This window comes from Pagrus pagrus (assembly GCF_965226575.1).
Source record: "Pagrus pagrus genome assembly, chromosome: 11".
Lineage (NCBI taxonomy): Eukaryota > Metazoa > Chordata > Actinopteri > Spariformes > Sparidae > Pagrus > Pagrus pagrus.
Genome location: NC_140195.1, coordinates 17,771,344 through 17,786,378, shown reverse-complemented (window position 1 = coordinate 17,786,378; position 15,035 = coordinate 17,771,344). Strand labels below are relative to the sequence as shown.

At 41.6% G+C, this 15,035-nt stretch overlaps 1 protein-coding gene across 1 annotated transcript in view; it reads right to left on the bottom strand.

The window, feature by feature from the left end:
* slc6a17 (solute carrier family 6 member 17) overlaps positions 1-15,035 on the bottom strand; it is a 44,865-nt gene that overhangs the window by 28,335 nt on the left and 1,495 nt on the right. Inside the window, exon 2 of the mRNA XM_084366609.1 lies at positions 12,685-12,738. The gene's annotated coding sequence lies outside the window, so the exon portion shown is untranslated. The remainder of the gene's footprint in view (positions 1-12,684; positions 12,739-15,035) is intronic.

The window sequence follows — 15,035 nt, the reverse complement described above, 5'->3', positions numbered from 1 at the left end:
ATGTGCTACTATTGTGTCACACTTTGTAGGATATCTGCAGGCGTGACAGTTTGCTTTTCTACTGATATCATCTTGACTATCATCATAGCATCGAATTCTAGCCCAAAGCTTGTGAGTTTTACTGTGTGTCAGTGTTGGATTTTCACAGTGAAAGTGTCCCCCTGCACATTACGTTCCACTCAATGACTAACGTTTGACAAAAGATATACATAGATGGCAAACTAATCCTGCTGTACTTGCTAACCCCGAGCAACTCTCTGCTTCCATCACAAGAAACCCCCAAAACACACACACACTCCCTCCTCACACACACACACACACACACACTCCCTCCTCACACACACACACACACACACACACACACACACACACACGAGTAGCACTGCATCAGCCGACATGTATGCACAGTATGCTTCTTGTCTCCTTTAATTCACGCATGTGACTCACTTTCCAAGGGCTGGCTGCTGGGATCAGTTGCCATGGCAACCACTGATCATATGATGGTTACTCACCCTGTGAGCATTTTTCTTTTCTTTTCTAGTTTTTTTTTCTCCCCCTCCCCTCCGTCTCCAGCACCTACTGGCGTTCCGCAGTACGGCTGTGAATGAGCCACTGAATTATCCTACAAAACCCTGAAACACAACTTCTCACACGGTTGGTTTTCCCGCCTGTCTTTCATTGCTTCTGATGTGTGACTCAACTCATAAACACGTAGTTTATCACACCTTTAAATTATGCAGCAGGAGACACAATGTGCCCTGCCTCCTGGTCAAAGCCGGGATCCTGCTGCAGTATTACTCACCTTAAAGCTTCATGAATGATGGCACAGAAGAAAAATCACATCTCATATTTGATAAATGGTTCCATGAGAGGAATTTCACTCACAGTGCAACATCAACACAGCTCTCCATCGTTGCAGCTGTGACCTGAAATATCTTGACCTTGAGCCGGGTGATTTTATTTTTAATCGTCTCACACAGCAGAGAGGGTAGCAGAGGGAGAAGCTGCAACGAGGGCCCTTGGATTCAGTCTCAATACTTCACGTTGTTAAATTGGAGCCCAGAATGGAGGGGTAATGAGCCACTAGACTGGGCTGTGATTTACTGAGCCTTTTAGGACCGGTGGAGCCAGACTGCTAAAGACCTGGTAAACAGAGTGGAGACAGACTGCTGTGTATCTCCACAAGAGTAAGTGTAGTCATATGCAATAATATAATCCAAAAGTACATCATCAAACATTGATTCTGGATGTGAAACCTGGCATTGGAACAGGTGGGAGATAACATGTTTCCACAACACTGCTCAATAGGATTCACTTCAGCTTGAGGGCAAATTTGTGAATGGTGGTGATGTTTATATATATGATAATATTGTGAGAACCCTATTCACCATCAGTGGAGCACCAGCCCTTATCTCCAAACCTCAGGAGAACCAGGTTGCCAGGTCACAAATTAAACATGCTGACGAACACCGGCGGCCTAACTCTGATCCATGTCTCGGGGGGTGTTTCAGTGCAGCTGAGTCTCGCTCGCAATTCACTTTCCTCTCTCTGCTCCCCTGTTTGCCTGCTATTAATGGTGCAGCCCCAACTCTGTCAATGCACTGACACCTTTTGCCTACTCCTCCCCTGGGTGTGAGAGCGCCATCATAAGGAAGAGATGAACAAATGAGGACGAAGGGATACTTTGGCTAGTTCCCTGATTGACTACCTGCTGCTTTTCTGTCCATGAAGAAAGAGAAAGAGAAGGCTGCCTCACCTGTGCTCATTACAGAAATGCTGCTGATGCAACAGTCCTGCAAAAACTGGTGTTTTTCTCACATTTGTTCACTAAAACTTAATCTTCCAGGACAGATATCTCATTAAGTATTCCTCCCCTGCCCTTCTCCTGTTTCCCTTTAATCGCCCACCCCTGCTGTTCAAGTGACAAGAGGCTCATTTGCACTCTGGTGAAGCTTCACTCCTCTTCCCAAGATAAAGAAACATACAAAGAAGTCACCACCACGATAGGAGAAACAAGAGTATTGACACCTGTGATGAATGTGCAGCGGTAAAATCGATGTCAGAGATTTGACCATGAGACAGTGTAATAAACACAGCATCGAGCTGATGACGCATGATGGGTGTGATATCCAGCATAAGACATCATCAAGAGACAACAGACAGCAGTTAGGCTTCGTTCAACAGCACCTGCAGCCCAGTCGCCAGGATAAAATGTTTGCAGTTAACATCTCTGCAAACCCCTCATATGTTAACATTTGTATGTGTCATAGGCTATGTAACATAGTGACATTGCTACAATACATGTCATATCATTAACCCATAACAGGTTAAGAAGTATTTGTGTCTAATCCTAACCAGAGCATAACCACAGCGTTGTCAAAAGATAAAATTGAAAACTGAACCTAAAGAAACATACAGTTGCAACATAAAAAAACACAATCACGGTTTGCAGAAAAGTACACTGCCAACATTTAATTTGGTGATCGGGCTGGCACCTGAGTTTGAGCCTGTGATATTGTTGGATGAGTACAAAGGAGTCTGGCCTTCTCCCAGAGGAATAGACACTAAAACGGTTCGATACAAAAAAAGCTCCACAGTGAGAGAGAATTTACTACTGAGGTTGCTTTTATGAGCTCAGCGAGGTGTCAGTTGGCCTGTTAACAGTGGAGGCAGAAATAGAACTACTATAAAATCCTGCCACTTCATGCAGCCAAACATCTCAGCAGAAACCTGTCATTTATCCATCACTTCATATCACTGATGTTCACAGCCGCTATTTAATTTGTCCTTTGTTCTTTCATCCAAAATGTTCATTATTATTCACAATATGTTCAAATGGAGAATGAACACTGTGCTGCAAACCACTAATGCCAAATTCTGCTATTACTGCCTTGTGCCCTGTGGTTGTCGCCTATATAGCATGTGTGTGTGGGCGTGAGAGGAGAGGGGGCTGCTGGGAATAGATCAGACAACTTATCGTGTCAGCAGGATTAACACATCACTTATCATTCTATTCACTTAAGGACAAGTGATGCAAGTATTGTGCAGTGCAGTCGGAAAAATTTGTATTATAGTATAATAAACGGCCCGATTGTGTCATTTATTTGCAAAGGCAGACGTGTCATTTCCTGGGAGCAAAATTGACAAATTGTGAAATGAAACAAATGTCACAATTCTTGTTTTTGCTTTGCAAACAAATTATGTTTCAACTAGTCTTTTCCATACGGTGCAATGAGCTGTAAAGTGAGGCTCAGAGAGGGTTAAAGCCATCCCAGTAGATTTTAGTGATACAGTGTGAACACTACAGTCCTTCTTGTCCTGCCCTCCAGTATACCAGATGGCTGTCCAGAGACCCCGCTGTTCGAGGCTGTACAGTAAAATACGCAAACAGTAAAGACTTCCCACTAATTCATTGTGCATTCATCCTGATCATGCGTGATGAAAACTCACTGGGCCTTGTTGGTATAAATGGACATGAGCTGGTTTGCCCTGATGGAAACAACAGAACAAATGAGATGTAGCTGTTGTTCCTGTATAAAACACAATAGAAAATTATGGGTAAATGTTAAGTTAATCATTTATAGCCATGATCAGTTATTTCCTGCACAGTAAGGCTAAATAAAGAGCCTTTAATACCTCAGCACTGCACTGATATCTGACATCGTGACCAGATGATTGTTACTGAACACAGGGACATGATATACGGAAGCCCCACTGACCTGGTCAGTGGCCTGTGAAAAGTCTACCTCAGATTGTGGACACTTCTCTGCCACCTCACGGTGACTAATCCACTGCGACCGTTGCCAGGAGGGTACTACAGCGCTTAAAGAGACAGAGCACACACCGTCTTTTATGTAACGACATAAGAGGTGAACAAAATGTTTGCATGTGGTGACCCTGTCATCTGCATTCTTGTCAGAAAACCGTGCTCCCTGGGGACGATCGGGACGTGTTCCTGTGTACATGTTGTGGGTGTGTATTTATGTCTGCGTGCGCTGTATTTAACTGAACTCCCTGTGTTTATACTGTCTCTGCTTCTTGTTTAACCAGCCTCGACTCAAGCAGATGCTGCAGTGCAATTAAGAACAGCGGTTGTAATGAGGTTTTTCTTTGTCATATTTCTCTAAAATCCATGTTACACCCCAAACAGTTCCACTTCACATAATGTTAAACAAATCTCTATAATCAACCCCCGCTGTGCTTTGCTGAAATATAAATACCACAACACGCCGTATCTATATTAGGAATCCGGTCTTGGGTAACGTTATTTCACCGAGCTATAGAAACCCTAAGCAGTGAGGCTTATTTATTCATGGATGAACATCTAATGGACCTGGGTGATTTAAAGGCCACTGCTCAGAAACAGACCACAGGCTGACTCATGTTCCCCTGCCTCTAATACCTCAGCCAGCACTCTGTAGGGACATCAGTGCTAAAACTAAGCTGCCCGGAATAAGGGAAAGGGAGAAGGACAGGAAGTCAAATTCTGCGCAGAGATTAATGCTTTTTTTATCCAGCTTTTGGACGAGGGGATAAAAAAATATCTTGTAATTCAAGTCTTGTGCATTTTTTCCACACTTCACTTCACGCAACTGATTTTGCTTCTGTTAATGCAGCGTTGTCACACAGCATATATTGCTGTTTAGGCCACTTTATTAGGTACACCTCCAGTGCAACAGCTCTGTCACATAATCTTACTTCACACAGCTTATAATGAATAGCCCTCCAAGAGGTGTTAATTCAGCTGTATGTTTATTACTGAGGTTGTAGTTAGGGGTGGTGTTGCACTGAACTGCATTATATTGAGATGTATTTCTAAGACTGCACTTCAGTTCAACACCACCGCAACTTTAATAATACACATAATGTGTTGAATGAACACCTTTCTGACAGTATCAACTGAGACTGAACATTATTATATGACACGATTAGATAGAACTTTATTGATCCTGCATCGGGGAAATTCAATTGTTTCAGCAGCTCAAGATTCAGAAGCAAAAGGAAAAAGTAAAACCTTAAAGTTCAAATTAAATAATAATAGACCATATACACTATGTACACCTTTCACATAAAGAGACATGATGGATAGTTGTAATGTGCACACTGAAAATAATGTAAGAGTATATCAATATATTTGCACCGAGACATGGACTACACAGGATACAAGCAGGAATATTTCTTTTTTTCTTTATAAATACAGAATTTATGTATTGTATCTTGCTTGCATTGAATTTTAAATGTATAATAAATTCTAATATAGCTGCTCCTCAGTGTACTCTTAACCTGAAAGACACTGATGAAAGTTATGATTTAGGAAGATCCACTGTGATATTATTCCACCCTCTACTGGTGAGAATTGCAGCAGCACTTTATAATGTGAATTTAAATACCAACAAAAGCTGAGAGATTGTTTCATCACAGTTGGTCTCCTCTGTATGCTTTTAGTGTGAAATAAGCATGGGGGGGACGTGGTCAGAGAAAACCTTCCCGCACTGATGTTAGATTATAAAAGTGTCCATTTTGTAATGTTGTTCTATGAGATCAGTACATGACATATATTGATTAGCTATTTTCCACAGTTTGCACAATCGGTCTCATGTCTCAGAACGATTAAGATGGTAATCCTCCCTCCTCCCTCCGTCTCCTCTCCGGCTGTCGAGGCAGGCTGCTGAGACCTCTGCTGCTGAGGGAGGGCTCCGCAGCCATCTGGGCTGCAGCAGGGAGTGGCAACCAAGACACCAGAACCAGACACAGCCTTCATATACCATCAGCAAGACACATGGATGAATAAGAGGCTCTTTTTCAAGTATGGAGCGCTCATGATCGAGGACGACAAAGAAAAACAAAAACATAACAAAGGCCTGTCAGTGTGGTCTTAATATAAATCAAAGGCAGCAGCATCACTAAAAACATCCACAGTTGCCGCAAAATAGATGCTCAATACGATGCTCCAAACTGGCAAGCTTTGCAGGCTACCTCGCCCAAAGGTCTGTTGTGAATTATTCTGGGACAACAGCGCACTGTATCTTAAAACAGGCCTCTGTTTACTCCAGAAAAAGGCTGTTGTTCAGAGTCTTAGGAAGAGAAGTGAGGTGGGAGTGTATTCAAGAAAGCTCAATAAATAAACAACACCAATTATGCTTAAGCGAATACAGTGGTTTGTGCCATTAAAATGATTTACAAATGTAAAAGCTGGATGACAGAGTATAACGAGCATATATGTGCACACAAATGGATAAAGCACATAGAGTACAGTAAGACTCAATAAATGATCACTGGATGCCAGGTCTGAGGTTTTCAACTGATATAACTGCTCTACTCTCCAGCCTGATTCCCGCTCCATGTCCAGATTCATGTCTTCATCAGTAACAAGGCCGGCAGTCACTGTGATAAATTCTGCTGTTGCTCAGACGCCCTCATACAGAGTCTGGCCGGCTGCCAGCTCCGTCAGCAGACAGCTCTGTCTGTACACCTCCTCTTCCTCTCTCTCCCTCTCCTGAAGACAAACGACCTCATCTCTGCCATTGCGCCGTGGCCGCCATCGATTATCACCGCTCGCTGTCTCATTCGCTCCTCGCCTCACCCTCCTTCTACCTCATTCTCATTTAATTTCTTGTTGTCTTCACACAGGGTTTCTTTATCGATTCGAAAGCAGGGGTGGCGAGAGCTTGATGTCTCTTTTGTGGACTCCATACAGCAATAGTGAAATGTTCCTGCAGGCTAAGAGCAAATATGATAACAGCAGGAGCCTTCACCTATATATTAGCGTCCTTTTCACAAGCTGTTGGTTTGACAGGATGTTTCAAATGATGAAGCGAGAGTGTCATTCCTGCTGTAAAGATGCTTAACTCTGGGGTCAGCAGCATGTTGCCTGAGTTAAAATCAGCCACCGCAGCCATGAAAGCTGGCAACAGTCTGCCATTAAAACCATAAACAACAGAGTAAAGGCTGAAATGACCTGGTCATAAAATCTGGCTAGTCACTGGGTTTGATGTACAGTTCTGGGCTCTTTAAAAACGTGCCTTTGCTCTGAGCTCCACGACCATTAGTGGGAATGATTATCGCCATATATTTCAACCTGTAGTCGCCTACTGAAGTTTTAGGTAATAGCAACTCCAAGGTCTTGCTTGTGACAGTAGGGAAAACAAATGATTATTATAAGAGGGTGAAGGTAATTGGCCATAATTCACAAGGCCCACAAAAGAGTTTCTGGCCGTAATCAAAGCTGGTTTCCATACACTGAAGGTGCCTGTTTGACAGGCCGTTTGTCTGGCTGCATGAAGTTATTACACTCCCAGCTCTCCGTGCCAACTTTAAGAGGAAAATGATTTTAAGTTGCATCTCACACAATATCTAAAAGCACATTCAGGCTTTAGGACATTTATCAATTATAAGACCTTGATCTTCACATTTACAGGATATAGGAGTGAAAGGCAATGCGGGAGGAAGCATTTAGATCCTTTAGTACCCCACAGCACATGATTATATGTACTTAAAGTTTCCATTGCCAAATCAGTATACCTACTAATAATGTAGTGAACTCTATTTTCACCCTTCATACATGATCATATAAACCATAACCATATAAAGATATAGAGCAAAGGCAAACATTTGTAGTCATTGTTTGATGTATCATCTTTGAGTAAAAGTAAAGATATTACTTTAGTAAAAGTAGAAGTCATCCAGAAGAATAATAGTTACCTTTAATTTTTCAATAGTGCCTGACCTGATACTTGGTTTTGAGGCAGATGCAGATACTGATTCCATTATATGGGCCAATATAAACACACTTTCTGCAGTGATCTCTCAAATCAACCATTTGTGACAAGGTATGTAACGGAGGCAGGATATTTTACAGTTTAGCAATAAACTTTATCGTCTATAATGACATCAGTCCACTGAAACAGTAAATTATTGACAGATACTGGCATATGTTTCGACTTTTTCTACATTATAATCCCGAAAAAATTGTCATATCAGCCCATACAGGACAACATATAAGCAGATACCAATATATCTGTGAAAGGCCAATAGAACCAGGTAATATCTGCAATCCCATATATCGATCGGGCTCTGATCTGAAAGTAACTGATATTAAAGGGGCTCTATGGAACATCTATGTTGTGCTGGAAGCCAGTCGTTAGTTTGTGTTAACAGACTCCATTTCTAAACTTAGGTTAGCATACTGTTGCTAGCTGTTAGCAGAGTGGAGGAAGGCAAGGAGACAAGGCACTTGAGAACGTGCATATGGGCACATCATTTGTGGACTGTCGCAGATGTTCCAAGCCGAGTCCTTCACAAAGAAATCCACAGTCCAGCAGCATAAAACAATTTAAACAAATCATACACAGGCTTGTATCGGCAACCGAGAGAGACGGGGAAGGTTTCATTTTTCATGTTATGTTACAATCCGCACGCATTTGGCCAATAAAATAGTGATTTATACATATAAATTGCCACAAATTATTACATAGAAACCCTTTTACTATCTAAATATTAAACATAAATGTACTTATGTATCAACAAGTAAAAGTAAATATCATCAGAGATTTTTGATGCTGATGAAATAAATTAATTTAAGAATGTGCTACTTTAGCTCTGATGCAGCATGTGATCGGCAAAGTAGCTAGTAACTAAAATGATCAGATATATGTTGTGGAGTTCAAGTTTCAATATTTGCCTCCAAAATGCAGTGGAGTGGAAGTGTGACATAGCAGAAATACTTGTGTACAACTACCTCAAAATCGCACTACAGTACAGTAATTGTGGAATTATAGTCACATTCCATCACTTATTGTTCATAAATCAAAAACAGCAGATACAAGTGCAAGAGATTAAATGCTGGTTGATATAACTGTTAATCACCACTAGATGGTATCATTAATGTCACTGTGCTTCAGGAAGTGACACTGGTTTGAAGCACAAATGTCAGTCTGTTTACTGAAGACAGCTCAGAAACACAAGCCGCATCAACGCTTGTCATCATCTCCATACACATTAAACATGTATCAGCTTCCTGAATCTTAAAGGAATGCTCTGTTGGACTGTAAAGACACATTGTGTGTTTCAAAAGCCAGGAGGTAGACAGAATGCACTGACAACTGATATCACTGATATCTATAACTGGTATTCCAGCACTGAAGTTAGCGGGCCAGACAAAACAAACACTGGATTCTGGCTGTAACTATAGATAGCATAAAATTAATTCAAGCAATAGAAGTCATAGAACTTGTGTGTGCAGACGATATAGTCTAGCCTCCTAATAAAACAGCAAGAAAGTGCACAAAGCAAGTGAAAACTTTTGCTGCAAGTCTTGAAAGTGAGGAAATACAAATTAATAGTGACTTTTATAAGAAGAAAAAAAAAAACACTTACTTTGTCAAAACACATGGACACACACAGACTTCAATGGCCGCTGCTCTCTAGTCTTTTTCCATGGGGTCAAAAGTGAAGCCCTGACCTGGTGAGGCCAACATGCCCTTGTTAATAAAACAATAAACAGCAGTCTTCTCTCAATAACCCCCCAGTCAGCACCCTCACCAACAGCTCTCTCAAACATCCATTTTCATCCCCTTACAAAATACAACTAGCAAAAAGAGTCATACACATGCATGATTTTGTTCATCATACCAACAACAAGAATGTATGACTCAAAATGATGATGTATGCTCAATCCTGTATACGCGAGTGCTAAAAGGGAGTTTAATAAGGCTTTATTTACTCTCTGCCCACCATATGTGATGTTCCCGAGTGTTTGAAATCTAAGATCAGTCACGGGGGGGCTCCCAGGACACCTAATACTCTGCGTGCTCCAGGGCCAGTGAGAAGAAAAAGAGCACAATTGGATTAGATACCAAAATAGGGTCAGTGTTTGTTTTAATCAGTCTGGTGACACAGGGAGCTCTTGAAAGCACTGGGTAAAGAGAGCCTGGAGAGAGAGAAAACGAGAGAAAGAGGAAGGGAGTGAGAGTAGAGGAGACAGATAGTGAAAGAGAAGGAGAAAGGGAAAAAAGAGAGACAGAGAGGGCAGCTGGGGTGATTGGTCCCTAGGCTATGGCTGGATAATGGAGACTTGAGGCTGGAGGGGAAGCTGTCTGGGAGGTGGCTGGCCTTTCAGAGTTCACTGTCAGGTCTCCAAACCAAGAGGACAGTGGTCACTTCCACTATCCCAACATTTGACAAACATGCGGTGCAGCCAGTTTTCTTTCCACACAACACCAACAAATCATCTGACCAAGAACGCCTCTGAAGAAATGAGCATCCGTGAAATTGATGATTTATCTGTTTACGGGGATTTAGATAAACAACAACCATCCCTTTGTTGGTTTTGCGCTGGAGGGGGATTCAAATAAAGTTGTTGCAAAAACATTTGAAATCTGAGGCTGGGAATGTCAAGTGTCTTGTCTTAGTCAGGGCTATCTGATTACAAAACGTTTTTGTGATGTGGATAAGAAGTTTAGAAAGAGAGAGTGCTTAAGCTTATGTAGCTCAGTTGACACATTGTACATTTCTGCAATCCATGGATATGTTAAATTTGTTCATTTCATATGAACATTTCTACAATATGTGTCATTGATTATATCTTTGGGAGCTGACTTCCACGTCAGGAGGAGGAGGAGGTGGTGAGAAGGCTGCCAAGCCAGAGACCACTGCTCAAGACAGTGTTTCAACATGTGTAAGCACGAAACAGCAGGATATTTTTAACAAGACAATTGGGAGAATTTTAGCCAAGTCAGTGGCGACATAACCCGATATTTCTGACGAGACATTGGGATGATTGCAGCAAAAGACAAGAATGTCAGCGCATACCTCCGCCAAGGCCCAACAGTAATCCAATATAAAAACATATTTAATTAAACTAGATACAGATTTTTATTTGGATCTGGATCAAATTGTACTGATCGATACCAGCCATCTATGTCCGCCTCCCTGACAAATTAACGAAATAGGTAGAAAATTCTCGCTGTCACACAATGTTAAAGAATTATTGGATCTGTCCCTTTATTAGGAGTATCATTCCACGGTCATCAAATACGGACACTTTGGGTTGGAATTTCAGGCCAAATCCTGACCCAAAGCATCAGTATTTGACGACCTGGGAATACGACTCAACAATCAACTATCTTTCTCCAGAATCGCCTTCCCTAACTTTAATGGCATCTATTTTGAACCAGGACCCATCCTCCATCCAGGTTTCATGGAAATCCGTTCAGTAGTTTTTGAGTAATTCTGCTGAGAAACCAACAAACCAACCAGCCAACCAACCAGCAAACCAGCCAGCAAACCAGCCAGCAAACCAAGCAAACAAACAGACACAGGCAAAAACATAACCTCCTTGGCAGGGGTAAGTAAGTAAGTATTTTTAACAAGACGTCTGGACAATTTCTAGCCGTGTGTCAGGTGACAGAAGCAAGCAGAACTACATGATCCTCTCCAAACCCTAACCAGGTGGATTTTGTGCCTTAACCTAACCAGATCATAATCACAGCACTACAATATACAGAAACAAAAATTTGCAACGTATCAAACTTAGGGTTAGAAAGGTACACTGCCAAAATGTATTCTGCCACTTAGATTGACCATATGATTGAGACAGATAGTGAACACCATCTGCAGAGAGTGATCTCGTCTAAGTGTGTCAAGCTTTGGCTTTTTTCCCCATCTAGGTTGTTGTTGTAAGATTACACTCTCTGGCCAAGTCAGTGAATTGTGGTTCTTAGGGAACAAATCTTGATCGCAGCTGACTAGACTTTCCATGGCAGGGCTAAAAATCCTTGCTGGGATACACCACTGAATTTCAGATGTCAAAAATGATTTTCTTACGTCTTTGGATGAATTCAGTCTGAATCAGTGGGGGGACATTTACTATTGTTTCTCAAGGACGGAAACAAAAAGAGCAGAAAATGTGTGATGTCACACCTCGCTCCATGAAGAATGAATGAGAAAAGTTGGTGGATTTTTTATCAAATAGATGTATTTTCTGGTTCATTACCAACCTCAAAGTCAGTATCCAATTTATGGCCTGCGGAGTAGCTCCAGACTGTGAATCTAAGTGGTATTACAGAATAATGTTTTAGCTGTCTGGCTTTGCAAGCTACTTGGTTATTTAGTTTTCCAAAATACCCATTGAGCCATGACATTTATAAATACTTAAAAATGAGTACTATTTCCCTTTCAATGCCACCCATGTGCAGTCCACTGACCTAAGAGTGTAGTCACACATGCAATAGGAAAACTAAAAACAACAGCATCAAGAGCTAGAGCTAGATCAAAAATAGTGGAAAATACTAATCTTCATATAATTTCATATCATTATTCCTGTGTTGCACAAAATGAGTTATAGCTTCAGTTTAGTATGCATTTTTCTGCTGCGTGAGCATGTGCACGTTTGTGAGCATGCCTCTATAAATATACAGTATATTTGTGTGTCGCAGAGAGGCGAGAGAGCAAAAGCGAGAGTGTCCTATCCATCAGCCTTCTCCATGGTGTTTGGTAATGGTATCCCCTGGTCGGAAGTGCAAATCCAGCTGCTGCGAAGTGGCCATAAATTAGATTTTCTGAAACTTGGTGCAGACGGGGTCTCCAGTGTGTCGTTTACTGGAGCGCTCGAGCCCCGCTCGCCCACTGCAGCTTTCATTATCATTACCTAAATCCCTTAAACTTTGCCGATTAATTGTCACATACCTCAGATGATCTCAGTTGTGCATCAGCTCTTTAGTCTGCTGCAGGGCTTAAACCCTGCAAGTCAACGCAAAAAAGTTAAGTGTCAGTTTAACTTGAACCTCCAGCAATGCAATTTATCTCCTTTAAAAAGCGCAGACATGTTGAAAACATTACAACTCGTTCTTTCTGCTCTCTGAGCCTAGAGGTTAGTGTGATGTGCCTGCTGAAAGCTTTTCCAAATCACAGAGAAATCAACTGGGTAAGTTCAGATTTTTGCAGCTGCTTTCTATTCCACAATGTGCAGAGTAATTCCAAACAGTTTATTTTCTATCCAGCCACTTCAGCCCCCAAGGTCATTTGCTTTTTCTCTTTCTAAACAGGCAGAATTCTCACATGTCCTTTCTTGGTGGAACTCCACTCGGTCTAATTCGTTATGCTGGGCCTGTTCTTCCCCAGCAGAGTTGTGACAGCTTTGTTCAGATGTGTCTGAGTTCCTTTAATTTACAGACCTCATCTCTTGCCCGAGATCTTCTGATAACAAAATAACCGAGCCAGTTTCAGCTGCACGAAGCCATTCACGTGGATTATACAGTTTATAGCTGAGCATTCATTTTATTGACTGAAAAAGATGTTCCCTGTGGATTTTATAATAGTGTACTTCTATTAAAGCAATACATTTTGAATGTGCCGTGTGAGCTGTCCTGTTTGTGCTTAAATGTGTCCTCCATGACAAAAAATACATTTCAAAAACCGAGGATGAGAGAGAGAGTCAGAGCAGACACAAAACACTAGCCACCATGCTAGCTTCAGTCAAGGAGGGCATTATGGCCAGTGTCTGGGTGGCTGTCTGGGGGGTCGTGCTCTATGCCCAGGCCCTCGGGGCACCAGTAGCAGGATGGGCCCGAGCATCCGCTGAGAGGATGACCCCAGCTATCCCTGTGGAGTTTGGCTTGTACAGCTGTATCTGATTGGACAGGAACAAAGAACTGCACTGCACCAGGGGGTTTGGCATTCAGCAGATATAAGAACAGATCCTCTCAGACGCCTATATTTTCAGTGTAAGACTTGACGATTGTGTTGATCTGCTTTATCCTACACTGAGTGACGGGGAAAATGTCAGAAGGAGCATGTTTAAATATGCAAAAGGTGTTATTTTGTGTTTGTGCAAGACAGACATAACGAATGTGCAAAGTATAACTCATCATGACATTTTAATAGTAGTAAGCTACTAATTTTAGAGACTCAATAATCAACTTTTCTCTCAAATAGCACCGTTAAGGAGGATTTTCGAAAAAAAATAGAGAGACAGCATGCGATTAGCGTGCATCCTTGAATGAATATACTGTATGAGAAATCAATGCCAGAGGATTGGTTTTGTTCAGCGTCTTGAGCTTTTTGTCCCTGATTCTCATGGTCTGCAAAATGTAATGCTGCCCGATGAAACAATTTTTTTGTTTTGTTGAACAATTTCTTCTCTGACATAATCAATCATGATCTATCTATCTATCTATCTATCTATCTATCTATCTATCTATCTATGATAAGCATATTCTGGAGAAGATTTCACACCTTGACTTCACGTTACAGTCCAACAGATCCTCCTGTCACAGCTGATAGCAGCAGAGAAATGTGAGCACGTTCAACTGGTTATAATTTTTGCGACTGTCATCTCTTCCCTCAGCTGAACTCGCAAAAACCGGCTGATTTATTGTGAGGCGCTCCGACAAAGAAAAAAAAAATCATGTGGTTCTTCCGCGGACTTTCACAAGTATTTATCCAGAATGTAGCTGACAGGTTTCTCTCCCCCAAAAAATGTGAGAAAGCCGGTCGGCTACCGGAGACCTCCTGTGCGTCAGGAGTTTTCTCATTTGATGCGCTGGAGACGGAGGCCGCTGCCAAAGCCGCAGGTCCTGTCTGGAGCCTCAGGATTACAGACCTGTGAGTGTCTGTCTGTCAGTATGTCTGTCTGTCACGATGCCAGAGACATCAGACGGACTGTCACACACACGAGTGTAAAGACCTTTAATGAGAATAAGACAGCTGATAAACAAGATCTTAACATAAGTCGCTTGTGCTTTCAGTAGTTTCCCCAACCAAATCCCATCATGTTTGTAGTTTTATTGCTATATAGTCAACTTTAAATTTATATTTAGACAAACTATTCTTTCTATTTTTAAAAAAAATGTTTTAAAAAAGGTTGTCCGTCTGGTCTTTGACATTCCGTCAAATAATAAAGTGAATAAAAATAGTTTATTCCCCTTCAATTTCAAACAACAGGCTGTTATATTTTTGCATAACCGCCGTTATAGCCTAAAAGCGATGTTTTAGGCTATAACGGCTTCATTGTTCTTATAAACACAGGGGGAAAGAAT